Genomic DNA, 27,187 nt, shown 5'->3' on the forward strand with positions numbered 1-27,187 from the left:
ACTACCGGTAAGATACAGCTGTTATTTACCTTTCTCTTGAATGAATATTCTTAGCTTTCATTCATGCTTTTAGAGAAACTGCGAAATGCGCTCGGCCCCAATCTTATTATTTCAGTTATTTCAATCTCGTGATGCGGATCGGCGGCCACTACCTGTCCTAAGTACACGTATTCCGTTACCGCTTCTAGCACCTCCCTACCAATAGTGAACTGCAGTCTCCTTCCGAGACTGTTCCGTATTACACTGTCCCTCCACTATTCTAATGGGTTCAGAATTTACCCCGGGCCTCGTGCTTCGGCTCTCCTGGGGTGAAATGCTTGCTAAATGGCCTTTCGTCACAACACCTGTCCTCGATGGAAAATCTATGCGCCAGGAACCATAACCTGCCTTGTGGGGTAAAACTCATTAGAGCCCTGTTTTCTTCAATTCCATGCAAAAGAAAATGAAGGGATACGCAGAGATATCAAGATAGGTTTTGCAGTTTACAGCGCGTGTGCACTTTTATCACGCAAGGAAGACGACAACAAAACCCAAAAATCTAATAAAAACCAAAGCAAAGCCTCCAGACGACTCGATGTAGTCACCACACTCGTTAGTTTGAACCGGTGCAGCGGGGGTCAAAAACGTTACGTCGTATTTTCCAGCAATGAAAGTGTCTGCCGCCGCTGAAGAGATGTCCACGGGGTCACAAAGAGACCTCCTACAGCACCGTATACAGCATGAAAACCTCGTGGCATTGTGCTCCATTAACCCCTTTAAACTCAGTACGACACGGCAGCGACTTTTTGTGCATTCCGACAACCGTTAGCGGCGCTACAGGTTTGCAGCAAGCAGACGACCTGACAGCGGAACAGGGCGTCCCACCGCCGTGCACGGGCTCCGAGCACCTGCGCATGCGCGCAGGAGCCTGCGAGTTCTCTGCGCATGCGCTGTGGTACGGAATGGCTGCACATGGTATGTTCCACAATGGGCTGGACAGCGGATCCACCAGTCTCTACTGCAGTTAGGCCTCGTATAACGAATGGTAGCCTTATGCGCTTACACGCTACTCAAATTAAAAACAACGACTGTAACGTTACCACTGCTATGAGGAAGGCTAACTAAAAAGGGAAGGCTGACTGCATGCCGAAACGCCCGCGTCAGGCATTCGGTATAAACACTACCATCGACCAGGTGTGAAGTGGCACGGCGTTACGCATTGTTTCCTTCACATGGCTCCAGTATCCCGCGGTCGTGCGATTAACAGCGCGGTCGCGGATGCGCAGGCGCTCACATGATACTACACGATGGCCTGGATCAATGGTACGCGGTCGCGAGGTATCCAGGACCATTGTTCGTGGCATGAGAATGGAGAAGCCAGAAGTCTCTCTATCTCGACGCTGCGACCACGCCGTGACAGTACGAATGACCTTCGCTATGACTGACACGGGTGGGGACCAGATAAGTGCTCGCGTAGTACCTTATCTCTGCTCCCAAAAAACCAATGTCGCTGATCGACATTTGGGTAGCAAGGCCATATTCCACAAATGCTGCGTGCATCACATAAGAAAAAAAACAGAAACAAAACGCTGAGACGAGAGGAACATTTGGCAATCTAAAACGTGACACAGCCGCTATTCGCCTCCGCAGTAAATGCCAGTTCCGTCCCAAAAAGGTGCTCCTTTCCTTGTTTGCTTAACCTGAAATGTGTTGTCACGCTGGGGCGAACCAGAAAAGGGAAGTCTCCAATAAAGGACCATTACACCGTCAGGAGGAAGTGCTTATGCGCTGCTCTAAGGTGCAAAGCGCACGCGTAGAGGAGTTCAGGACATGTGAAGGATGCTCAGCCAATAAGAACGGAAACTTCAGCGAGCCGCCATATCGGCGAAAGCACCCGCCCAGTAACCAGCGACTTTAAAGCTCTCGAACGTAGTTCTCTCCATTCAATTCCGGTGCAGTCCGGTGGAGCACCGAGCTACGTGCTGATCTTGCTGCTTACTTCACGATCGCCTGCTGCCCAGTTCACTTGGCCGCCTGCCGGCTACTTCCCGGCTGATCAACGAGCGAGCAACGGAATACGCACGGCGCAACATCTAAGCCAAGAGCGTGGGCGGGCCAGCGATAACATCATCGCTTGATGTTCAACGGCAGCGGTGACGTCAGGGGCCTGGAAGGAGCTGAAGCCTACAAAAGGAAGAGCCAAACGATGCTGGGGTGCAGTCCGGTGGAGCACCGAGCTACGTGCTGATCTTGCTGCTTACTTCTAGGTAAGAGGCCTTTCAGCTGAGTTCAGACATCTTTCTTTGCTCCACTGGACTGCATTCCTGTATTGAACCATGCCGCCGCGAGATTGCATGAAATGTTCAAAGTTGCTTGAAAACGGTCAAGAGGGTGTATCATGTGCTAAATGCAAAAAAGTATACCATGCAGGTAAATGTGCGGGAATGACTAAAAAAACTTTCAAAAACATGACAGCACGCGAAATCGACCGCTGGATGTGTGAGAGCTGTAAAAAGGAGGACACAGAGGAAGAAACATCAGAAACCAGTGACACAGAACTAAGTAGAGAAGGAAGGGGAGAAAAGAAAAGTCGAATGATTCATGTAACAAAACTGATTGAGGAGATTAGCCAAAAGATGGCTGCAGTCTTGGTTCGGCTGGAAGCGCTGGAAAGAAAGCTAGACAGCCAGTGCACGACAACAGCAGGAATAGAAGCATCGATGGAACTCCTGTCGCATAAATATGACGAAGTTATCGCCACCATGGCAAGGCAAGAAAAGGATATTGCTGAACTAAAAACCACTTCAGCAGAGCTTACGCAAAGGATTTCAGAAAAGGACACTGAAATCGCACGACTGAAGGAAAACGTTGAGAGTGCTTAACAGTACTCAAGGCGGAAAAACGTCGAGCTGCATGGCGTTCCCTATAAGCAGGGCGAAGATCTGTACAAAGTTCTAGCGGAACTGAGCGCAAAGCTAGAAATAGCGACAGTCGAGCGTCACTCACTAGACGCCGTTCACAGGTTAAAAGAGCAGAAAGATAAGATACCCCCAATCATTGTCAGATTTAAGGACTTGGCTGATCGTGACCTTTGGATTTCGAAGAAGTATGCACTGAAGTCTGATGACATTTGCATCAATGAAAATCTGACACGAGCACAAAAGAAGTTATTTTGGCAGAGTAAACAGAGGGGCAAACAGCAGGGCTACAAGTTTGTCTGGATGCGCAATGGCAAAATCTTTGCAAGGCGGGAAGAAGGAAGTACTGCTATCAACATTGCAACGGAAAGTGATTTGGAAAAAATGAACTAATGGCTGAGTTCATGTCTTTCTTTGAGTGAGATTCTCATGTAAAACAGGTTGCAAAAGAAGAAGGGTTGATTCAGGAACTAAGTTTATTGCATGTAAACATACGTAGCATAAAAAAAACTGGGATCAGCTATGTGCTTATGTGAATAGCCGGCAGAAGAAAGAAGATGTAATTGTCCTAACCGAGGTTAATCTAGACGCAACCCAACAAAACATTTACAGCCTTGTTGGTTACTCTCATTACACTTGGTGGCGAGAAAACAGAAAAGGAGGAGGTGTGATCGTGTTTGTAAATGATACCTGGCTGTCATACGAAATTCAGGTATCCATAGACAACGCAGAAATGGTTGTTGTTTCTCTTAACAAATTGAATGTAACTTACACTGTGTGTGCAATATACAGACCACCCAGCAAGAACACCACTTTATTCCTGGAAAAACTTAGCTCACTAGTAAAAACATATATGAACGAGAAGCATTTTATTTTAGCCGGAGATCTAAATATAGATATAATGCAAGGGTCAAAGAGAGTAGTCAGGGACTATCTTGATCTACTGGCAGAATTTGGCTTAGCTAACCTTATTAATAAATGTACTAGAGAGGAATTTTTAGGTTCCAAGATAACGACATCGTGCATCGACCATATAGTTGTTCGCATGGCAGACAAACACTGCTCTTCAGGAGTAATTAAACTGAAACTCGCAGATCACTACTTTGTGGCACTAGTAACCATGACAGAAACTTCCAACTACGAAGGTAGTGCGAACATAAGACCTATAGCTAGAAAAATTTTAGACGACAGGAGTGTAGACAATGCAATTCAGCACACAAACTGGGATGCGATGTTATATCTGGATCACATGACTTTGTATAATACATTTCTTGCAAAGTTGCACCTAATATACTCGACATCATACAAATCTGTCAAAATTAAACAAAGAAAACCAGACAACCCCTGGATAACGCAGGAAATTATGGAGTTGTGTTACTTAAAGGATAAAGCCTGGCAAAACTGTAGGAAGGACCCTGAAAACAATGCACTTAGAGAGCAATTTCGCACATTGCAAAATCTTGTAACAGCCAAAACGCTACTGGCTAAAAGAAGATACCTATCCCAGCAGTTTGTACTGAACAAGAACGATGGAAAAAAGACATGGAAATTAGCAAACAGTTTAATGGGCCGGGTCAAACAGTCTACGATTGAGGAGACGATCGAAAAAAACTTTCCGAAGGAAGAAACACAGTCATTGTGTGAACTGTTTAACGACACATTCATTCACGCAACAGATAAGCTGCGCGTCGCTCATGGAACAAAACGTCTAGAATACAAGCCAATACTTGCATGCGCACAAACAGCGTACCTTCCCGAGTTAACAGAGGCTGAGTTGTGGAACATCATACGTAGAATGAAGATGTTTAAGCCGCCAGGTTTTGATAAGATCCGTGTGCGCGATCTGTACTGCAACTTTAACATATTAAAAGGTGTGATCCTCAAAATACTAAACGGCTTATTAGAAACCGGAATAATGCCCAAACAATTGAAAATATCGATAGTGAGACCTGTGTATAAAAGCGGAAAAAGAAATGACTGCGCAAACTACAGACCGATTTCTATTATATCTGCTCTTGCGCATATGTTGGAAAAACACGTGGGATTAGTTATGCAGTCTTTTTGCGAGAAGTTTTCTTTAAATAACCCGGCACAATACGGCTTTACAAAGGACCGGAACACAACTACGCTCTTTGAAGAATTCTCGGATTACGTTAACACCGCAATTGAAAACAATCATCTTAAATTAGCACTATTTTTAGACCTATCGAAAGCCTTTGACACTATTGATCACGAATTAATGTTGTAAAAATTAGAAAACATGGGTTTCCGGGGACGATTTCATCAATTCTTTCAGGGCTATATCAGGGTTTAGAAAAGAGAGAGCTCCGAATAGAGGCTGTGCAGTGAGAGTAGGAACCGTGGCCGATTTGGTTAAGCGCGAGGACACTAGAAAGGGGCCTGTACAGGCGATTAACCGGCACGGGTGTGAAAGGGATAACTTCCCCAAAGGCAGAGGTTTCAAAAGGGAAACAAAGGGGAGCCCTTTAGGGATTGTGAATCGTGGCAACTCAGATTTGAGGCGTCACTGCGGTGCCAGTGACCAAGCCAGGGTTGTGGCTACCTCGGCGAAGCTGGCGAATAAAGAGCGTGAAGCTGCTGTTGGGTTAGAACGCAGTATCGAACGCCACGCTGAGACAAAGGACGAGAGCCCGATTATAGATGAGCAGTGCATTTCAGAGGAAAGCACTGAGAACGATAAGCCAGCTGCGGAGGACTACCTTCAGGGGAGCGAACTGCTCATTTCCGGGGCAGCTGAAGGTCCGTCTGTCAGCTCTGTGGAGATGACCATCTGTTGCGAAGGCAAAGAGGTCAATTTTGTGCCTAATGAAGGATCACGCGATGCATGTCAAGGGCTGGAGGAGACAGACTTGGTTCAGGCGGTGCACGCGGTAAGATCAAAGCGAAAAAGGAAAAGGGCAAGAACCAAAAGGAAACGGTTGAAATGTCAGGCCCTAAATTCACGTGCGCGAACAGGTGCTAGTGTTAGCACAGATGGAAGTGCGGCAGAAGGGAAAGAAAAACCTTCCCGCATTGGAGCTGGCAAATTTGCGGCTTAAGTTACTGGTCAGGCGATACGCGGGGATTGTTCTAAACCTGACCGCAGCAACAGAAAGGGAAGACCGCATCTTCCAAGCAGAGCAAGAGGGGGGTTTTTCAAAGGGCATCGGCCTGCGGGAAAGCCCAGGCCACCCCTACCTGACAGAAAGGCGGCAAGGGAAAAGGCAAAGCCACCCATGAGACCGGAAGGCGCTAAGTTGCGCGACCGTAAGCGCATGCGAGCACAGGGATTTAGCAACAGAGGCCACGCACGCAGGCGTGTCCAGCGTGCGCAATTGAAAAGAAGGTTGCGTCCTTCACTTTCGGCACTGGATTCCGGAAAGCGCGCAGGGCGAAAGGGTAGCCGAGCTCAGTGCTGGGGGCGAGAACAAAGAACAGCTTCTCGCTCTGGTCGCTGTGCGTCGCCAAAAGCCGGTTCTCGACTTTGCATGCGCTACCAAGGCTTTCTGAGTGTGTCGAGGGGGCGCGGAGACGACAGAGGGAGTCGTAGATGGCTTTTTTCAGTGGCCTTTTGTAACGAAATGACTACAGTGTGTAGGGTCTGCTCGCGGGCAAGTCAAATCTCGCGCCGCTCACCGCGTGTAGTCTCGGCCCCTTCTTCCCGAGTGGTGGGGCGGGGGGAGAGAGGCGAGGAGAAAGCCTTTATAAGGCGAGACCGGAGAGGCTCGCGGTCTCTCGCTCTTGGACCAGCCCTGCGAGTGGACCACCTGACCCAGCTGCCACAACGACGACCGACCTGCCATGTGAGAATAAACCCTTTGTACAAAGTCCTGCCTCGAGTGACTGCCTGTGCGTCCCCGCGCAGAGGAATTGCCCACAAATAATGGCGCCCAGCGTGCGGCTTTAATTAAAACCTTGTGGACGATTTCTCTGCCGATTTTGGGATGTGCAGCCAGACTCGTGGCAGGCCCTCATTGTTCAGGGCCACGCCGGACCGATAGGCTTAAGGAGCGGGTCAGGCGGAATGTTCGCGGGGTAGCGACTTGTGCAGTGTTGTAAATTTGTTAGGGGTCTTGTGTTATTTATGTAGTTTTCGGGCGTTTTCTGTTGTGTATTTCCGCGTGTTTGTAGATAGATTGTTGTGTGTGTGAATGTTCTTGTTGCCATGAGCAGTTAGCCGGTGCGGCCGGACAGTTATCGCGAACTATGCCTCCCAGAAAGGATGTTCCAGCCACGGCTTTGGATGGCGGGGCAGCCGGTAGTGAGACGGCCGACGCGGCGGCCGTAATGGGGCAGGTGATTGAGATGTTTGCCGCATTAGCCCGTCAGCTCGGTTCGGTGGCTGGCGCCAACCAGGCCGCAGCATCGGTAGCATCGGCGACAGCATCGCGCCCGCGGATAAATATGGAGGTCCCCTCCTTTTCCGGGTACACGGACGCGAAATCAGTCCACGAGTTTCTACAACAACTCGAGGACTACCAGACGGCTCTGGGCGCCCCAGATGACGTAATGCTAGGGCAGGTCCTGCCTGTAGCACTCGTCGAGAGCGCGGCGCGATGGAGGCGCTGCCAGCCGACTTTCCAGTCGATGGCGGACTTCAACGATCGTTTCCGCGCCGAGTTCTTGCCGCCTGATTATGAGCGCCGGATGCTGGATGAGCTCGCGTTGCGCACCCAACACCCAGAGGAAAGCCTCCTCGAATACGTACGCGCAATGCAGGAGCTGTACAAGAGGGCAGATCCGATGGCAACCGACCGAGATCAGGTTGCGCGTGTGATCAGGCAGTGCCATCCACGCTTCAAGCCGTATCTGCGGGGCCGCAGTTTTACAAACCTCGAGGCCCTAGCGCAGGAGGCCAAGACCGTGCAGGCGGATTTACTCGCCGAACTGCGCTACCGGCCGCCCCCCAGGCCGGCCGAATCGCTGGAACCGGGATGCGCATGGGATGGAGGCCGAGAATGCGAGTTGAGGGCTGGGCGCGCCGATGTAATGGCCGTGGAAAGGCAGGCGGAACCCCCTGTTGTCCCTCGCGCGCTTGACCCGTACGCATTCGAGCAGCGGCGTCGTGCCGGTCTCACAGGCCACGCGCGGAGCGAGCGTCAGGAATGCGCGGAGAAAGGGGAGAGTCGTCCCCAACCGCTTCGTGGAACGAGGGGTCCTCCGTCCACGCGGCGGGTCAACGACCGGCTTTGCTGGAATTGCAACCAGCCCGGCCACGTGGCACGCGAATGCCAAGCTAGGCGTATGCAGGGAAACGCCAGGCGCTGGCGGTGATGTCTGGTGGCAGCGGCCTTTCACCGTCAGCGGGAGAATTTCATGGTTGTCAAGGCGCTAGTCAGGAAAAGAACTCCCGCGCCGGCGACGGGGAGGCCTTTGTCCCGCTCGCCTGTAGAGCTCAGGGAGTCGTTCCGCGCTCAAGCCCTTTTATGCTAGTGCAGTTAGCGGGTCGATGCTACTCTGCACTCGTAGACACGGGCTCAACGCTGTCACTGGTCGGTGACGAGGTGTACGAGGCCTGCCGGATAGGTAACATCCGTGTCAGACCGGCCGAAACCCCGTTAAGCTTAGCAGCTGGGGCGGCAAGGGCAAAGGGAGCAGTGCGTCTTACGATGCGTTTTGACGGCAGAAAGCGGAGACATCGCTTCGTCTATCTGCCTGGCTTGTCAATACCAGTAATTCTGGGAAGGGATTTTCTCTCGAGCGAAGGCATTGTGCTCGACATGGGGGAGAATGGCTATCGTTACAGCCAGCTCGCCCCCCTCATTCCCTTCGAAAGCGCATCCTTGCCCGGCTGTCCTGCACAAAAGGTGGTTGTCCACACCTGTGCGACAGAAAGGCAGGTGAGCTCCCTCGAGACGCTGAGAGACGGTGGCCCGTTGGAAGCGATTATTGCGTCTTTCTCAGGACCCAGTAGTCAGCGCCGAAGGCTCGCGGAAACTTTACTCCCGTTTTCGGATTGCTTCACGGAGAAACCGGGCAGAACCGACCTGTTTCAGCACGAGATTCAGACGGGTGATACGCGCCCTTTCAGGTGTAACCCGAGGCCGTTAAGTGCGCATAAGAGGCAGCTTCTCGACTGTGCCCTTGACGAGATGATTGACACCGGTGCGGTGAGACCCTGACAAAGTCCCTGGGCGTCACCAGTGGTTCTAGCACCGAAGAAAGATGGATCGGTCAGGCTGTGTGTTGATTATCGTAAGCTCAACTCACTGACGCCTACGGTTGCGTACCCTTTTCAGTCGATCGAGGCTGTGATGTACGCGTTAGGGAACGCGAGGTTCTTCACAGTCCTAGATGCAAGCAGAGGGTACCTGCAGATTGAGGTGGCCGAAGGTGACATTGAGAAAACCGCATTCACCTGCCACCGCGGGCTCTTCGAATTTACTCGACTCCCGTTTGGTTTGTCTAACGCCCCGAGCACGTTCATGCGACTGATGGACATCGTGCTGGGCGATGCAAGGTTCAACTACGCCATGGCGTACCTCGACGACGTTGTGATATTCTCACAGTCGTTCGAGGAGCACCTCATTCACCTGAATTCCGTTCTCGATAGAATGAGACGTGCCGGTCTAACCATAAATCCAAAGAAAGTGCAGTTGGCATCGAAGAGAGTGAACCTCTTGGGCTTTGTCGTGGATGATGGCACACTGAGACCAAATGATGACAAACTGCAGGCAATTCTGAACTACCCCTGCCCCATGGATGTGAAAAGCTTGCAGAGGTTTTTGGGGATGGTTGCGTTCTACAGGCAATTCATCCCGCGCTGTTCGGAGCTTGCAAGGCCGCTGAACCTGCTGTTGCGTAAAGGCTCGAAGTGGGTCTGGGGCAAGGAGCAGAGTGACGCATTTGTTGCCTTGGCTCGCGCGATAGCGAATACCGCTAGTCTGCGCCTCCCCGACCTGAACAAGCAGTTTGTCTTGCAGACAGACGCTAGTGACTACGGTGTTGGAGCTGTTTTGTTGCAGGAACACGAGGGCAAACTGCGCCCTGTCGCGTTCGCTAGTCGCACGCTCACATCGGCGGAGCGGAATTACTCCGTGACCGAAAAAGAATGCCTGGCGATAATGTTCGCATTGTCGAAGTTCGACATGTACCTAGATGGAGCGGTCTTCACCGTGCAGACAGATCATCAGGCATTGTCTTGGTTAAAGAGGCTCAAGAACCCGGCAGGCAGACTCGCGAGATGGGCGCTGACGTTGCAACGTTACGCGTACGCCATCGAGTACCGCCGGGGCAGCTTGAACAAGGTGGCCGATGCTTTATCGCGCGCACCATGGAATGCTGGCGGAAGCGCTTCAGAGGCGCAGCCCAGCTTTGTAAAAAGCGGCGTCACCGCTGTTGAAGAGGAGGAGAGGGCGGACGAGAGTGTCGCGCCCGGTTTGGAGAACGAGGAGGCGGACAAAGGTCCCGCACTGTGCTGTGAGAGAAGGGAAACACAGCAGCTCGTGGCGGCGACCGCTCGCCTGCCTAGGAGCGAGGCAGAAAGAAATCTGTCTTGGGGAGTAGCGGTCAGTAGAGAAGAGCTGATCGAGGCCCAGAAAGCAGACGGTCTTTGCCAGCGGGTGCTGAAGGAGCTTGCGAGCAGCGCAGCTTGCACCGGGAACGCTGAGGGCAAGTACGACGCGTATCTGCTGGGCGATGATGGCTTGCTGCTCCGCTATATTCCCCAACTTGACGAGGAAGAGGCGATAGCATCCCCTTTCCGAGTCGTGGTCCCGAGAAGGTTGCGGAAGCGGTTCCTGCAGTACTTCCATGACTCAGCGCTGGCAGGCCATGGCAGCGGCAGTAAGACTTACGACAAGTTATGCCGTGTCGCGACCTGGCCAGGCATGAGAAAGGATGTGCTGGGATACGCCCGTACCTGCCCGGTATGCCAGGTAGCCAAGCCTCGGGCGGGCAAGCCCGCTGGCATGATGAAGGCGGTAGTTAGCAACTACCCGTGGCAAGTGGTCGCGTGCGATATCATGGGACCCCTCCCTCGGTCCGCGCGCGGAAACCAATTCATCCTGGTAATAACGGAACACTATTCCAAGTGGGTTGAGGTTTTCCCCCTTAGGAAGCTTGTGTCGGAACGAATTTGGGAAAAACTGTTGGAGACTTTCACTCGTTTCGGTTTCCCTTCCGACCTGATTACAGACAATGCTTCGTATTTCACAAGCAAAGTCTTTGTAGACTCTTGTCGGGCGCTTCAAATCCGCCACAGGAGAACGAGTCCCTACCACGCTCAGAGCAACATAATCGAGCGGGTGAATCGAAATCTGAAGAGCATGCTGGTCGCGACGACCGAGCAGCACAGAGATTGGGACGCGCGGCTGTCCGAACTGGCGTTCGCTACAAGGACAACCGTGAACAGGTCAGTGGGTATTACACCCGCTTACTTGAATTTTGGGAGAGAGATCGCTTTTCCGCTAGAGAATGCCCTACTCGACGCGGCGGGGCCTGCGCCCCCTCCGCTTTCGCAGTACGCGGCAAGGCTCCGGGAGCGCCTGGAGGCAGCGCAGCGAGCAGCCCGCGAAAACCTCGATGTGGCGCGCATGGAGCAGGCGGATCAGTACAACAAAGGTCGCCGTCACGTCGTTTTCAACACGGGCGACCTAGTACTCAAGAGAACGCACCCACTTAGTAACGCAGCGCGCGGTTTCGCCGCGTCGCTAGCGCACAAGTGGGCTGGGCCGTACGAAGTTACGGCACGGACTACGCCGCTCACCTACCAGTTGCGGTTGTTGACAAACGGCGAAACCGCCGGTCCGGTGCATGTCGCTGATTTAAAGGCTTTCCACCTTCGCAAGGACGATGGCTGCGAAGCGGTGGAAAATCAGCGCGATGCGGCGATCTCACCCCCGGGAGGACGAGCAGGTAGCGGTGCGGTTCGCAACCGACGCTACAACCTGAGGACCAGGTAGCACCCGTGTCTCTCGATCAATTATCACTCGCAGTGCTCTCGCCCTCTCAGTATGTCTTCTAGGAAGCTCCAGCGGACCGACGCCCGTGGCTCGGACTCCAGAAGGCAAGGCAGACCACCGTCGAACGGTGGCCGCCATCAAGGCGCGCCAGCCGGCTGGGGGCAGGAGCCGCGCGAGTGGCGCAGGTTCCACGGCCGCGGTGGCCCCCACCGCCAGTCTAACCGCGCGCCTGACCACTGGAGAGCACCTCCCAGTGGTGCAGGCCAACGCAAGAGGGCCAGTGACGACCAGGCGCAGGGCCCCCCTCAGCACCCAGCCGGCGCTTCGGCCGCCGAGCCGCCGCAACCCAAGCGGCCCAGGGTCCTGCGGCACGTGGCCACCTGGACCACGGTCGCCAACGGAGCGGCCATCTCTTACTGCGCGCGGTCCAGGTGGCGGGACCAGGCGCAGCCCCTTCGCGGCGGAAAAGCTCTTGGCGGCTGCAGCGCCTTCCCCCGCTGCGCCACTGCAGAGGGGCAGCCCGGAGGAGGCGGCCCTCCGCATCCTCCAGTCCAGCCGCCCAGACCTGCTGTCCCCGGCGGCCGAGGAGCTTTGGAGGGCGCTGCCGGCAGGGCCCCCAGCGGAGCCAGGCGCCTCGCTCCCCCAGGCGGCTCGTGAGGAGCCCGTCCAGCCAGCGGTGAGCGGCCCCCCGGCGAGCACCCCTCCCCCCTGCGACGACTCTATGGACCCGGACCCGGAGGTCGTCGAACGCCTACTGGCGGACCCCGGGACGGGCGTTTGAGGGGGGGGGAGATGTAGGGTCTGCTCGCGGGCAAGTCAAATCTCGCGCCGCTCACCGCGTGTAGTCTCGGACCCCTTCTTCCCCAGTGGTGGGGCGGGGGTAGAGAGGCGAGGAGAAAGCCTTTATAAGGCGAGACCGGAGAGGCTCGCGGTCTCTCGCTCTTGGACCAGCCCTGCGAGTGGACCACCTGACCCAGCTGCCACAACGACGACCGACCTGCCATGTGAGAATAAACCCTTTGTACAAAGTCCTGCCTCGAGTGACTGCCTGTGCGTCCCCGCGCAGAGGAATTGCCCACAAGTGTCATCAGTCAAAGCGCGACCCCAGCGGGCGCGTCTGAACGGCAAATCCCTTCAACGCGGCGGAGGTGAGTCAGCTTTCACCCCCGCGTAGCCATTCGAAGTAGCTTTTTTTTTGTTCCTCTTTTGTGTGTGCGAAATCAAAAAGGGAAGGGCTACTTTGTTTTGAGCTAAAGATTTAGAGTGATCGGACGTTACTGTGTTTTCTCTTAAAATTGAGAAAGATTAAAGTCTGAGTTAGAAATGAGAGTTCAATTTGATATTGCTACCAAGTTATGAGAGCACTAAAAGGAGTGTAGCGAAGATTCCTGAGTAGGCCATGTGCTGTTTGCATAGTTAGAACCGTTCAGAGCATTCAAGTTTTGCTGTGTTTGAAGGTTGGCACAGGTTTCTTTTGTATCGATTGTAGACTCAGCCGTGTCAGACTTGGTTGAGGTACATGGCGGTTGTAGCTACATTAACGGCAGTGTAGCTAATGCCTTGCGAAGGCAAAGAAAGTGCGTGTATTTGTGCTCATTTGCGTACTCGTGTTTACTGGCGCGTGGTTAGTTATCCGATTGCGGTATTCGGAGATTAACCGAATGAAGTGAAGGTGCAGAATTTTGTGTAGAACATTGTAGCAGCTTGTGTATAGGTTATGGTGCCTGACATAATGAGTATAAGAGAAGTATTGCGCCAGTACTGGAATGAGTACGGATTCTGATGAGCAGTCGTATCTTTGTGAGGTTAACTGGAGCAGTTGATTCTCAGTCTCGAGCGATCAAGGTTCTTTGAGAAGAGCCAGGGGATTAAACTGAGCGTGGGCCAAATTTTAAGCAGACTTTCAATATTCGGGTGGTATTGGGGATCAGAGCTTGGTTGATAAGGAATGGAGTTTCTATTCAAAATTTGTAGGCTTTGACACACCACCGCTTATCGTACAACGTGGCAGTCTGTCTTGCGACCTCAGATGTGACGCGGACGCTCGCTTTGACCCTAAATTTGGGCAAAATGGAGAGATCAGTATTCTGGAGCAGGATTTTGTGTGGTACTAAAAGGAAGCCTGGTGGGTCTTGAGTGAATTCCGAACGCTTGCGCGTGGAGCGGCGCTTTGTTGTTTGGAACGTCCCATCTGTGCTTTCCTTTGTTGGTGGTTTGGTGTTTTGGGTTTGCCTCGGAAGTTGATGTTGCAAGCCAAGATATCAACGTGGACGCGAGCCCATCTCTTCCTGCCCAGCGGTGGGGATCGCTGGCCATTCGAGATTTTCCGCGCCGCGGAGGAGCTATTAAGATCGACGTCGGCGGGTCTCGTTTGGAGCCAGCCAGCACACCTGTTTCTACTGTATAGATATAGCTGCGAGCAACTTCAGCGTGATTACTTTCGGGCCTGCCGCCATGGACCGCACGCACAGAGAGGACCCAGGTGACAGCTGACTTCAATTACGGAGTTTGCCCGGTCGGAGTACAGGACCAAAACGAAGGGGCTGAGTTTAAGCAAAACCAGGCCCCCTTTCCGAAGTGCCTGCACATGTAGAACGCCGCCGCCGCCTCGGGGAGACGAACGTTATCTTCCCCATTTGCCGTGGCCATGCCGGGGAACAAAGGGCCTCGTTTCCTGTGGCTCTTTGGCGTGCCAGGCACCGCGACAAGCCGGCGGGCATCATCTCCGACCCTCGCGAACATCTGCAAGCATGGGGAACCACTTTCGGCCTTTTCGTGACCTCGCGTTCTGGCCTCGAGCGGCGGGTGGCATTTGATGATCAACAGATGTCAGTGACCCGCAGAAACCTTCGGCTGGCCGGGGGCCACCACCTACCGCAGTCGACGCTACCTCGACGACAACCTTCTTTCCCTCAGACTCAACATGTGACGGGGGCGTGGCCCTAAGTGCAGTGGTGTGTTTGTGCGCACAAGTTTGTGTTGTTTGTGATCTGGGCCCCTCCCACCCCGGCGTGGGCGTCCGCAACCTAGGGGATTTAGGGAGGGAGAACAGTATAAAAGTCGCCAACGAATGCGGCAGGACAGCCTCTTTTCAAGCCCGACTTGAGCCTCATCTCAGCTCTCACTAGAGCCTCCCATAGAGCCTCATTTGGAACCTCACTTCTAACCATGATGTAAAAAGATGTAAATAAACCCTCTTGTAATCTTCCTCCCATCACTTAACTCTTTGACTTGGCGGCACTCCTGTCCTGATAGTGGTGGGAACGGGTTCGAAGCTTGACCACGGTTCCGTCAAGCAGCGAGCAGCAGCAGCAGCGAGCTAGCAACGGCTCCGAACCGACCCATCTTCGCCAACTGGTGGCAGCGTCAACAGTTTCTTCCCCTTCTCGGCACGACTCACCTGCGCACCACTGCGTACCACAAACAGATGAACGGCCTAGTGGAACACTTTCACAGCAAACTTAAGACCACACTCACCGCCCTCACTACAGCAATTGAGTGCGATCAGGGCTAAAAGGCCATCAGCAACATCAAGAGTCCACGTCATGCAGCCTATCTGAACCACAGGTGTGCGGCGACGCAGTGCCGCCTGCGCGCGGTGGGCCACAACAGCGTTCCGCATTGTGCTAAAACAAGATTATCGTAAATCCGGTAGAATAAAATAATAAACATTAGCGGGATCGTTGGGACGAAAAAAAATTGCAACACTCATATAAATATGCAGACGAAATGATATTTAGATACAACGCAAGGAAATAAACAAAACGCGAAGTGGTTGTTTGATGGTTTCCTGCGTTTTCTTGTCTCATGAATCAAATTAAATCAAATGAGTTGGGAATAGCTGTTTGTAGAGACTGAATAACACTCATCTGGGTTTCTCGTCATCGTATTATAGTAGGTGACGGCGTACCTCTTCGCGATGCAGCATCAGCCGCTCATTGAGACAAGGTAGATATTGAACATGTCTCATTTGATAACCTGTGCGGAGAGATACAGGAAACTCGGGATGCACTTGCACAAGTGGAAGCGCTGATCTCCTGACTCAGAATGAGCAGAAAACACTGAAGAGTGAAGGCTGAGAATAGGCCGTGCATATTGGACGCACATGAACCTACTTCTAGGCGTGCTAGAACCGCAGGTTTCAAAGCGTGGAGCTTCCCTTTCGGATGCCAGACGCCCTTCTGAAGTTCCCTGTACTATACAAAGGGACATTCTTCCCAAGTGCACTCCCAAGTGAAAAGTACATTACCAAATGCAAGGTAATCGGCTCATTATTGCAAATGAATCGTTTCACTCCAGTCCTTTCCCGAATTGGCCTTTGGCAATATATTCCCAGTATTGGGCCGAATACCTTATCTTGTGCGGTTTCCCTCAGTTGCCGCCGTAGTTGCTCAGTGCTTGTGGCGCTCAGGGGCTGACGCGAAACCCGCGGGTTCGATCCCAGCCACGGCGTTTGGATTTCGGTGGAGGCGAAATTACAGAGAACCGCGTATTGTGCGATGTCAGTGCATGTTAGAAATTCCCAGGTGATCGAAATTTCCGGAGGCCTTCACTACGGCGCCCCCATAGTCTGAGTCACTTTCTGACATTAAATACCTGCGATCCAAAAATATTTCCGATATGTACATATAGCAGTTTTCAGCGCACACCACCACAGGTGATCACCCGGTTTAGATCGTGTGTAATCCTTTTTGCGTGATGTATTTTTTTTTCATTTAGCACATCTTACCCTCGTTAAATCACTTGTCCATCTACACACAGCGCTTCATCAGTGTCGTCATTCTCTCTCTCTGAAAGGTGCTTGACTGGCTCTGACATCTACTCAGAGACTCAGTAACTTTGCGCAACTTAAGAGGGGCCGAGTGAAGCTGCTGGACAAACAACAGATCACCATTGGTAAGCTTTAAAAATCTTTAACGTTCGACACTGTCAATGCGACGGCATTTAGGTGCTCATCTCGCAAAGAAGTTCTGTCACGAAACTCTCCGATTGGTCCAGAGAGGTCACGTGACCTTGTGACGTACCAAAACCTGGTCACTATGGCACGTGGCATTCTACCTTCTGGGTTGTGAGTTACCTTCCGCGCGTGGTACGTGGCTGTGAAGTTAATTCAAATAAATTCGATGCAATTGGTTAATTCTCGTGCGGCCTGTGCATGAGCCGTACAGGAGCTGGGGAAGAGAAACCTAGGTCTCTCAAGCGCCACCGGTGGCTCTGTTTGACGCACCCGCCTGCCGGGCAGTGGCGCATCGCTTAGCCGCTGCTCCACCGCGCAAGCAGTGATGTGAGGACTCCCTGCGTTCTATGAATGCGATCTAGAGGGTCGTGACGTAATTAATTCAGTAGACTAAGCATAGGGCGCAGCCCAACTTTTAAATCCCAGGATACCGAAAATATTGCAATTTGGCCAACCCTGTAAAACTAAAAAAGGTGAACAACGTTTTTTTTGTATAGTTTAGTTGGTAATCACAGCCCATACACTAGAGAGCCCTCACTGCGGTGGAGAAGCCGTTTTTCAAGATACCAACTAGAAGTATTTAAAAAGAACAGAAACCGGGAAACCGAAACCGAAACTGGGTTTCCACCAAACGATTTCGTCACGGCCGACCGTCATATGGACGTCAGGGATACTGTCACAGAACCTATCCTGTCCGCGTTGATTGGCGAAGCTGGAGAATCTAGGTGAGAGCTTGGATCACTAGTTGACTGAAATGAGGAAAAAATTCAGGAGAGCACTTTGTTGACCTAAAGTGCGATGAGGCGGAAGCCTTAAGCGAAGTGTTGATTAATAGTGGAATGCGACAGCGTCTTGCAACGCTACCAGGGAGTCCGCAGAACGTCATCGCCCGTTCGGCTCTAAGCCTATCTCGTCGGTAAATTGGTTTTTGTGGAAAGCAAATGTATCCGTCTCGCACATCTCGGTGGACGCCTGAACCTCGCCTTAACGGGAAGGCAGGAAGATGGGAGTGAACGAAGACACCGTATTCACTAGACACGCCTCTGTTCATTTCAAACCATCGAGCTTGCATGGCGGAGTGGTTAGCGTGCTTGTCTCGCACTCCATAGACCCTGGTTCGATTCTCCAACTAGACCAATTTCCTACTCGGTTTTATTTATTTATCAGGTCTGACTAGAAAGATTAATTAGGCTAATCAGTTAATTAACAAATTAACTAAACCCAGTCGCACTAACTTGGAGCATCACTATACCATCCCATTAATTGGTTGCATGGTCACAAGCCAAAGTAAAATTAGCCCCGTTTGAAATTCGCGCACTGTGACGTCCCGACCGTTTGGACCAATTGAAAACCGTGACACCTCTGTCGACAACTCCTACTTACTGCGATCAGGCATTAAAGGTTTCCGCCTTAAAAAGCAGCTCGATATTCTGTCCAGCAAACGGAAAGCGAATATCGACGGGCGTGCATCCAGTGACGTCACACACGCAAGGTCAGCGGGGAATTTGAAAATTCCCCGCTGACCTCTTCGCCGCAAAATTCGGCACAAAGGACCACGAAAGTAAGTAGAACGGACCGTTAAAGTTTCTCTAAAATCAAAGGAGGTAGAAGAAACATTACAGTTGCACTTTCAATCTGTTTAATAGCGGATTATGGTGGATTAGGTGCTCGTAGTTGTATAATTCGATATGATATTCGCATGAAAAGTACTCATACATTTCAGGTGTTGACTAATGCGTCCCATATAAGTTTGGAGTTTTGGCGGAAAAATCGCAAGAACATTAGACGCCTATTGTATAGAGCACAGTAGCGAACCTAATTACTATCGCATTTCCATCTTTAATAATGGGCTTGACAAGGGCGCCAAGGTTTCTGACCCTTAGCACCATTTGAATTTTCGAAATGTATAGTAGTCCATCCGCCTAAAACAATGTTGCATGAAACAAGCTGGATGTTGCACCGCGTTGCAAAAAAATTTCTTTATGCTTTTTGTGTTGCACTATTAAGACATGATAGTTGATATTCTTTATGTATCCGTATGCCGACTTAAAGAGCCCTGATGCCTTTGTATGTAGATACGGTTGATTTGGGGGCGAACACATTCAACAGGATGTGAAACGGCTCGAGACCGTATGCCTTTACACATGGTGACAGCCGCTGAATCTTTTTTTGGAAGCACTGGTGCTGTTACAATGCCCTCCGCTTCCTCATGTGAAAAAGAACCAGGTTAAAAGCACGCAAAACCTTTTGGGCTGTTACGCAAGTAAACAAAAAAAATCTGCATTACGTACTGCTAACTCTAATGGAATAGTATGGGATAGGGGTGGCATTATTTTCTTTGACTGTTTTCGGTTAAGCAGACAAGATCACTACTGGTAGACCAGTTATGTTCTAAGACTCCACTTAAGTCCTGAGAAAGCTGAGTAGAGGAGTGAACTGTACTTTTCCAGCACTGAGAGATGCAGAGCTGCTGAAAGGCCAAGACCTCTGTAGAAAGCGTGGGCAGAGTTGGCTGTGCCCTTCGGGGATGTTACTGACATGGTTCACTAGACTATGCCATGCTGCCTCAAGCAGCTCGCCATCCCTACCATAAGTGCAAGCACAGCACCACACGTGATTGATCAGCACAGCAGGCTCCATCTGCGTTGCTACTACGACGCTCAATTGTCGAACAAAAGGGGACCGACGACGCAGTAGGTCCGCGTACTCTGGCTGTGAGCGCAGCGCACAGGCAGGCACAATGTAGCGAGCACTCCTCTCGCGCAGGGTGAACTGCGGTACAAGCGAACAAATTGTTGCCGACGCATCAGGTTCGTTCGACGCGATCGGTTAGGTTAGGCACCGGCGGGTCGTTTTCCCCCTTCCGCCGTGAGCCGCCGTTTCAAAATAAATGTAACGGCAGCGAGGGGGGTCGCAAGGGGTGAGAACAAGGTTGGCGCGTCTCGCTTGTCGGAGGATGTTCGAGGCATTGGGGCCAATGGATTGTGATTCCTTGACCAGCGCCGTTAGTTGCACGGTTCAGCAGGCGGCGTCGAGGAGGTTTCTCATGGTCGCAAAGGGCCCAAGACCATTTTTACCCCGAAAAACGAACGAATTGTCAAGGGCGCTCGCAATTAACGTTAGTGGCTGGAAAGTAAAGCCTACTTTGCACGAAACCGCGCGCCCGGCGCGTCTCCAGAGATACGGGGCCAACTAAGCCCGACCCTGGCGAGCCTTAGGCCCCGCCCACTTGCATATACCTTGCAATGTACACTACGAATGGGTTAAATTTTACGAAAGCAGAAATAGTATCTACAGCTCCGCGGAGCTGCCGGAGCTGGTGAATGAAGCGGCAAAAGACCGAGTGTAAAGAGCGTTTCGAGTCTGTTTCGCCAGCTTTCAAATCGCCTTTTCTTAACTGCCTTGCATGTTGTCTTCCATCCCTAATAACCCATTTTTGTTAAGATGCTCGAAGTTGACTGCCCCAACCCGCTACGTTTTGCCAGGATAGCGTACGGAGACTCAAGGTGCTCTCTATACTTGCAACTGCCTTATACTATCATTGACCATCGTGCCATCATCATCCTTCATCGACCGCGGGGATCATCTGACCAGCCTTAGCATGCTCCTTCGAAAGTTAACTAGCGCCTGCAGGGTGCTTAGAGTTTCTCGGCGGTTCCGCGCTTGTAAATCGAGGGGCGTCAAAAACGAAGCCACGCGGGCACACAAAGCTTATAGCCGCAAAGCCCCAAAACGTGCCTAAACTCACCTGGCCGCCTGTGGCGCCGGCATGTATCTGCTTTCTTTGGCTTCCAACATTCAGGTTGTCTTTTTTCTGCTTTCTGTGTGGGATAAAAGCGCACTTGCGATTTCAAAATAAAACTTACTTTAACACTGAACCGCGTAACTCGTACTGCTGTCGGTTCAGAGTGTTCGGAGACGACGACCTGTTTAAACTTCGAATTACAGGCAGCCTGGACTCCGAAGCAGTTTTGTAAAGCCTCTGTATGGTTTGTCAGCCTCAGAGATTCGTGGCTTCTTTTCTCCTATTCTATCATCATACGTGTTCTTGCGAGATTGACCCGTGGCAGCGATACCTGTATTTTTGTTCGTACTCTTTTCTACCTTACATGAGCTTTGTTTTCACTGAGGTTGGCGTGTTGTCTTGCTCAGGTGCCATAACCACACGGCACCTGCCCAAATCAGGCTCCATGTCGCGGGTAATGTGCCGATGCTTGCTTTCAGGAATTATGTCCTCATAGCTGTCCATTAGCGGCGTTCCATCCAGGTCCTCTTCATCCAAAGTCGCCTCAGTCTATGCAAGGCCTGACGCTGCAGCTACAGGTGCTGGCTCAGATGTTGACTCCTTGGGACCTCGCTAAGCAAGCCCGGCAACAGATGAATCGTCTGCAGTGGGCGAGTGCAGGCACCCGGCAGCCTCTTGATCCTGGAACTGTGGCAGCAGCAGTGCATTGCGCTCGGGGAAGATATCTGTCCAGCTAACGGTCCCGGTACCTTGCTCCCATCTATATACCGGTCGTCACTTCTGGGCTGCAAACTGGGATCAGGCTGCTGTGGCGTCGGTTGTGGAGAGCGAACCGGACTTGGAGTGCTGTCTTGCAGATCAATGCCAGAGTGGTCGCTGTCAGTGTCCGTGGGTGTCGGGAACTGTCTGGATCGGTCACTGTAAATTTTTGTCTGCTCTGAATGGCATGCCCCCCCTTCGCCATTTGCCTGCACCTCAGGATGAGACTGCATGAAGGTGCCTTCTAGGATCTGGCCAGTGGTGCCAAGGTCAGGGCTAGCTTCCGAACTGTTCGAATGTGGTGTGGAAAATGTGACCCTCCGCCCTGATGGATCTGCAGGTATTCGCTGCACCTCCTCGTCGAGATCTGTGGGCGTCGGACATGTGCGAGCATGTTCTTGTCGGAACCCTTTCGAAGGACAACTGGCGTGGAAGTAACAGGTGGGAGGTTCACGAGTCGCCGGTTCAAAAGGGACGCAGGTGCGCTTGTAGGTCGGTGTGCCGCGCAGGTTGTCCGTTGAAGATGGCCCTCCCACAGAGTGACGGAAGGCGTGCACAGGATCGATACTGCATCCTCCTCCGGCTTGCTTTGCGGGGTATAGTAGCTGGCAACCGGAGCAGACATTGAGGCACACGATTCACTCAGTGCTGTCTTGTCGGGAGCAAAAGGCATACCGGGTGGCTTTGACGCCTCTGCAGCACCCACAGTGGCCCTCACTGCAGCCACCTGCGTTGGCAGGCGAGGCGTGATGCCCCTGCGCGGCACACGAGTTGGCACAAACCCCGGGTACTGCTCTGGTGTGGCAGGCTGGTTTCGCCAGCTTGACGCTAGATTGAGCTGCGCTTCCGGCAGGGGCATTGACCGCGCGAAGCTCTGCATGAGTTCCTGCGAGGCGGAAAAATTCTCCCGCATCTCGCGAAGGCATCAGTGTTGCATCCTCCCCTTCTGAAACAGCTCCTGAAGGCAGCCGGTCAGCGGCAGGACAGCATGGGGTCGTACGCCCTGCAGGAAGTGCAGCACCACGTAGCAAATCCAGGTCGGCTCGACCAGCTCGCAGAAGAAGTTGACAAACTCCTCCTCCTCCGTGGAAGACAGCGGCACTTGCAGAAGCGGCTCCAGCTGCTCACGGGCTTCACGCACTTTCGATTTTATGACCAGTGTTATAACGCATCCGAGTAGCTGCTCCAGGCTGTAAGGGTGACCGTGCCCGCTGATCAGCTCCAGGGAGTAGATGATTCGAGAGTTGGCCAGCAGCACGTCCAGCTTCAGGGTCATCTTCTTAGGCGTGGAGGCCACCTCCATGTGGCCGAGGCAGCGCAGGGCCAGCCGGTGCTGGCACTGAATCATTAGGCGCTCGGCGGGGCCCCAGAGGGCGCCCAGAAGCTGCCGCAGTTCAGCACAGGCCTGTTGTTGTCCCTGCAGCATACTCTTCATCCCTTCCTCATAGTTGCCATGGACGAGGTGCCAGATATTCTGGACAAGACTATGCACGTCAGAGCTCAGGAGAAATGTAGACAGGAAAGGCTTCAGCTTTTCCTTTACCGGTAGATAGTCGTGGATGGCGAAGGCGGAGATGTGTAGTAGGAGGTAGTACGTGACGACGTGCGGCGGCCAAGCCTCGACACCACGTATAAGACGGATATCGGTGGCGCAGTGAATGCTTGGTGACAGGTAGCTCACTCGTAGATGACTGCCGTAGCTGGCCGCATCTCCCAGGCCCGCCTCTACCAGCACGATGTTCACCAGCAGTCTCCTGCCTCGGTCATTCCTGGCCTGTTGGCACCAGGTCTGGAGGGTGGTGTACGGGTAGGCCAGGGAGCCCTTGCTCATCGGTTGGTCGGGCAGCACCGTGTACGGCAGCAACGAGAGCAGTACCGAGACGCTGCGGAGCCGCAGGCGCGCTACGTCGTGCCACACTGCCAGCAGGCCTGGCTTGGTCATCTGCTTGTCTCGAGCTTCCCCCACCAGCCGGTGCCAGAGGCGTTGCTCCTCGAAGTGACTCAGGATGCGTTGACTCGTCATCACCTCGTCCTGACCAAAGCAATCAAGCAGCGGCCCGCAAAGTCCAGTAGCAGCAATATCTCTGGATGTTCGGAGCGCGCGAGGAAGTAGAAGCAACGCGAACCCCGTGACAGAAAGGCTCGGGCTCCGGATCGGCTCGAGAACGGAATAAAAAAATATTTCTTTGTTTACACCAGATGTCCGCTGTGACAAGTCAACATTGAACAAGGCGAACCACTTTTACCTTGCTTCACCTTGCACACCTGTTGGCCGCAAGCAACCACAGTCCCCGGTACTGCTAACTCTGCTGTCGCGTCTGCTTTCCTTTCTACCTTGGTGGCCCATTTTAGATGTCCGTCTACAATCATCCAGAGCCTCAGCGGACAGTTCGAGTCGTCTCTCTTTGCTGAGCTCCCTTGCAATCTCGACGCAACTCGCCTGCGCACCAGCGTGTACCACCCCGAGACGAATAGCCGAATGGAACGCTTCCACCGCCACCCCATGGCTGCACTCACCGCCCTCGCTACACCAGTGGAAGGCTTTCAGCGCAATCAGGGCGTGAGCAACATCAGGAGTCTGCGTCTTGCACCCTATCTGAGCCGCAGGTGTACGCCGGCGCGTGCCGCCTGTACGCGATGGGCCACAATGGCGCACCGAACTCTGCTGAAGCAATACTGACGGAAATTGGCGGTGGCTTGCCAATGTGTCTTGCATTTTCAGGCTCTTGGATGTCAGTACTGCACATACTTTTTTGAAGTATCGTGTGGTCAGTGTGGACTTTAATGCCGACTGAAGCGGCGATCTGGCTGCATTTCCCACTCGCGCTTCTGCGGCTGTTCTTTGAGCGCGCGCTCCCGCTGTCTCGTCGTTCGTTGCTTCGTTTCGCTTCGTAACACGGCATTGTCGCTCTCTATTCACGTGACGTATGAGATAAATAAAGAAGCGCGCTTATAGCTGTGCTGTGTCATGTGCCATAAACAATGTCTTTTGTTTTGTACTGTAGGTACATAAGCAAGCGGGAAATCCAACGCGCCCTGATTTTTTATTTCTCGCTCCGGTCATCCACGAAAATGGCTGTAAGAGATTCAGGCATTCTACTCTAAACAGGATATGCCCTCGCGATGCACGCCAACGTGTTCAGGCAGCCCTTCATGTCCCCGCCGCTCTTATCAGTGGTCGCAGTGTGTCGGGAACAGCAGGTGGAGCAGGCGACATGTGATCGCCGGCATTTTATTTATTTATTTATTATTCACTTATTTATTAACTGCATCGCCTGTTTTAGATTGCAGCAGGGGGGACATCATCGCAACAAAAATCACTTCGCAAAATCACACGCGCAAAACGTGGTAAATAAAAAGCATCACTTGCTCGCACTGAAACAACATTCGGTGGCAAAGCATTCCAGTTTCTAATCGTACGTGCAAAAAAAGAATAACGCAAGAGGTCACTTTTAAAAGAAAGTTCACGAACTTTCAGAGAGTGGTCACGCCTTTTTTATATATAAGATGGAGGTTTTATGAATAGATCCCTACTTATACCGGTTTTACAGTGGTATATATTATGAAAAAATTTTAACCTCAAATCTTTTCTGCGCTCCTTCAGCTCCTGCCATTTCAGTTTAGTTTTAATTTCTCGGGCACTAAGATTTCTACTCCAATTACCGTGAAGAAACCTCACTGCCCTGCTTTGTACCGTCTCAATTCCATCAACAAATTCGGCAGTATACGGATCCCAGCACACGCAAGCCTATTCTCATAACAAGCGGACATTAGTAAAATATAACTTTTCTTTGAGACTACTTGGCAGCTGACTGAAATTGCGTCTTAAGAATCCCAACACCCGAGCAGCTTTAGTCTTTACGAAGTTAATGTGTTTTGCCCATCTAAGATCGACGTAAAAAGAACTCCCAGGTATTTATGTTCTGAAACGCTTTTTAAATCTGCGCTACCTAATGTATAAGTGTTTATTTGATATGAGACCTCTTTCTTGTAAAAGTGACGTGTACACACTTTTCCACGTTAAGACACATCTTCCATTTAGTGCACCATTCCAGTACTGTATCCAGATCATTTTGCAAACGCTCATGATCACGTGCATTATCAATCACCCTGTAGACCACATAGTCGTCATCAAACATTCTGATAGATGACTGAATACCTTCAGCAATATCCTTTATAAAAAGGAAAAACAAAAGAGGAGCCAAAACTGAACCCTGGGGCACTCCTGAAGTCACATCGACATAAGCAGATGAACATCCATTAACAACCACGGTCTGCCGCCTTTGGGAAAGGTATTCTGCTATCCACATAATGATACTTTCGTTAAGTTTATACGTTCGCAATTGGGAGACGAGAAGGTCATGACGAACAACGTCAAACGCTTTCCTGAAGTCGAGAAAAATACAATCAATCAGTTGTCTATTGTCGACAGCTACTGCTAAGTCATGTGTAAATTCAACTAGTTGCGCTTAACAAGGAAACCCTTGACGGAATCCATGTTGACTAGGATGAATAAGACTGTACTTGGTGAGATGAGACATAATGCAGCTATAAAAAATATATTCCATTGTTTTGCACACTACACTTGTTAGTGACACCGGTCTGTAGTTCTCCACGTGGTGTTTTGGTCCCTTCTTATCTACGGGAACAACACGCGCCATCTTCCAATCATTAGCTAATGCAGTTTCAACCAAACTCTTTTGGAATAAAAGCAGAACATATTTGGACAATATCACTGAACATTTAGAGATTAACGCGACAGGAATGTCGTCTGGACCACATGCTTTGTTTGCTTTAATGCCGTCCGGAAGTTTTCTAATACCCATCATTCCCGCCGCGGTGGCTCTGTGGTTACGGCGCTCGGCTGCTGACCCGAAAGACGCGGGTTCGATCCCGGCCGCGGCGGCCGAATTTCGATGAATGCAAAATTCTAGAGGCCCGTGTGCTGTGCGATGTCAGTGCACGTTAAAGAACCCCAGGTGGTCGAAATTTCCGGAGCCCTTCACTACGGCGTCCCTCATAACCTGAGCTGCTTCGGGACGTTAAACCGTAATAAATGAAACCAAACCTAATACCCATCACACTAAAATTGACTTCTGGCATTAAATCTACTTCAATCTGGGAAATCACATCAACCGTGCGCGAGAAGCTCAGATTGAAGACTGAAGAAAAGTAACTACTGAACAGCTGAGCCTTTTTCTGCATCATCATTAACTATTACCCCATGATCTATTAGCGGAGGGATAGAGACACTGTCTTTACCATTGCGTCTATCAAATCTCCCGAATTCTTTTTGGTCTTCAATTAGCTTCAGTCCAAGGTCCTGAATATAGGATTCCTTTGCCTAAATGGCCATGTTTCGGAATTCGCGTGCAAGTTTATTAAGCTCAAGGTGTGCTTTAGCGCAGCCGGTTCGTTTTGTCTTGCGATACGCATGCCGCACTCTACGAAGAAAAATAAGCAGTTTTTTATTAAACCATAGTTTATCTCTGCACCGCCTGCTCGACAAGACCCGTGTCGGGATGAAAGTTTCACTGAATGTAAACAGCTTTTCATTAAGGATGTTATATAGCTGTTCAGTGCTCAGGTCGTCTGCTAGCGCACCAAAGGTTGGATAAAAACACTCAAGGGCTGAATTAATAGCATCAAAGTTGCCTTTACTGTAAACGTATACACTTTTCTAGTGGGTTTCTTAATAATTGGAAATATTCAACATTAATGTCAGCAACAAATACATTGTGGTCACTAATACCAGGCAAGACGTGCACATCTGATACAATATTGGGAGTGTTGCACAACAATAAATCAAGCACATGACCGGTGCCATCGCTTCGTGATGGCACGCAAACATTTTGCTGAAACGTATGGTCATCAAGAAAGTCAAAAAAAGCAGAATATAAACTACCAGAAGCAGTAGTTCTGGGAT

General features: G+C 51.5%; 1 pseudogene; it reads right to left on the bottom strand.

Moving 5' to 3' along the window:
- LOC149357182 (uncharacterized) overlaps nucleotides 1-23,766 on the bottom strand; it is a 34,534-nt pseudogene extending 10,768 nt beyond the window's left edge.
- Between the last annotated feature and the right edge of the window lie 3,421 nt (nucleotides 23,767-27,187).

Source organism: Amblyomma mixtum, chromosome 3, assembly GCF_055824585.1.
Source record: "Amblyomma mixtum isolate Tamu chromosome 3, ASM5582458v1, whole genome shotgun sequence".
NCBI classification, from domain to species: Eukaryota; Metazoa; Arthropoda; class Arachnida; order Ixodida; family Ixodidae; genus Amblyomma; species Amblyomma mixtum.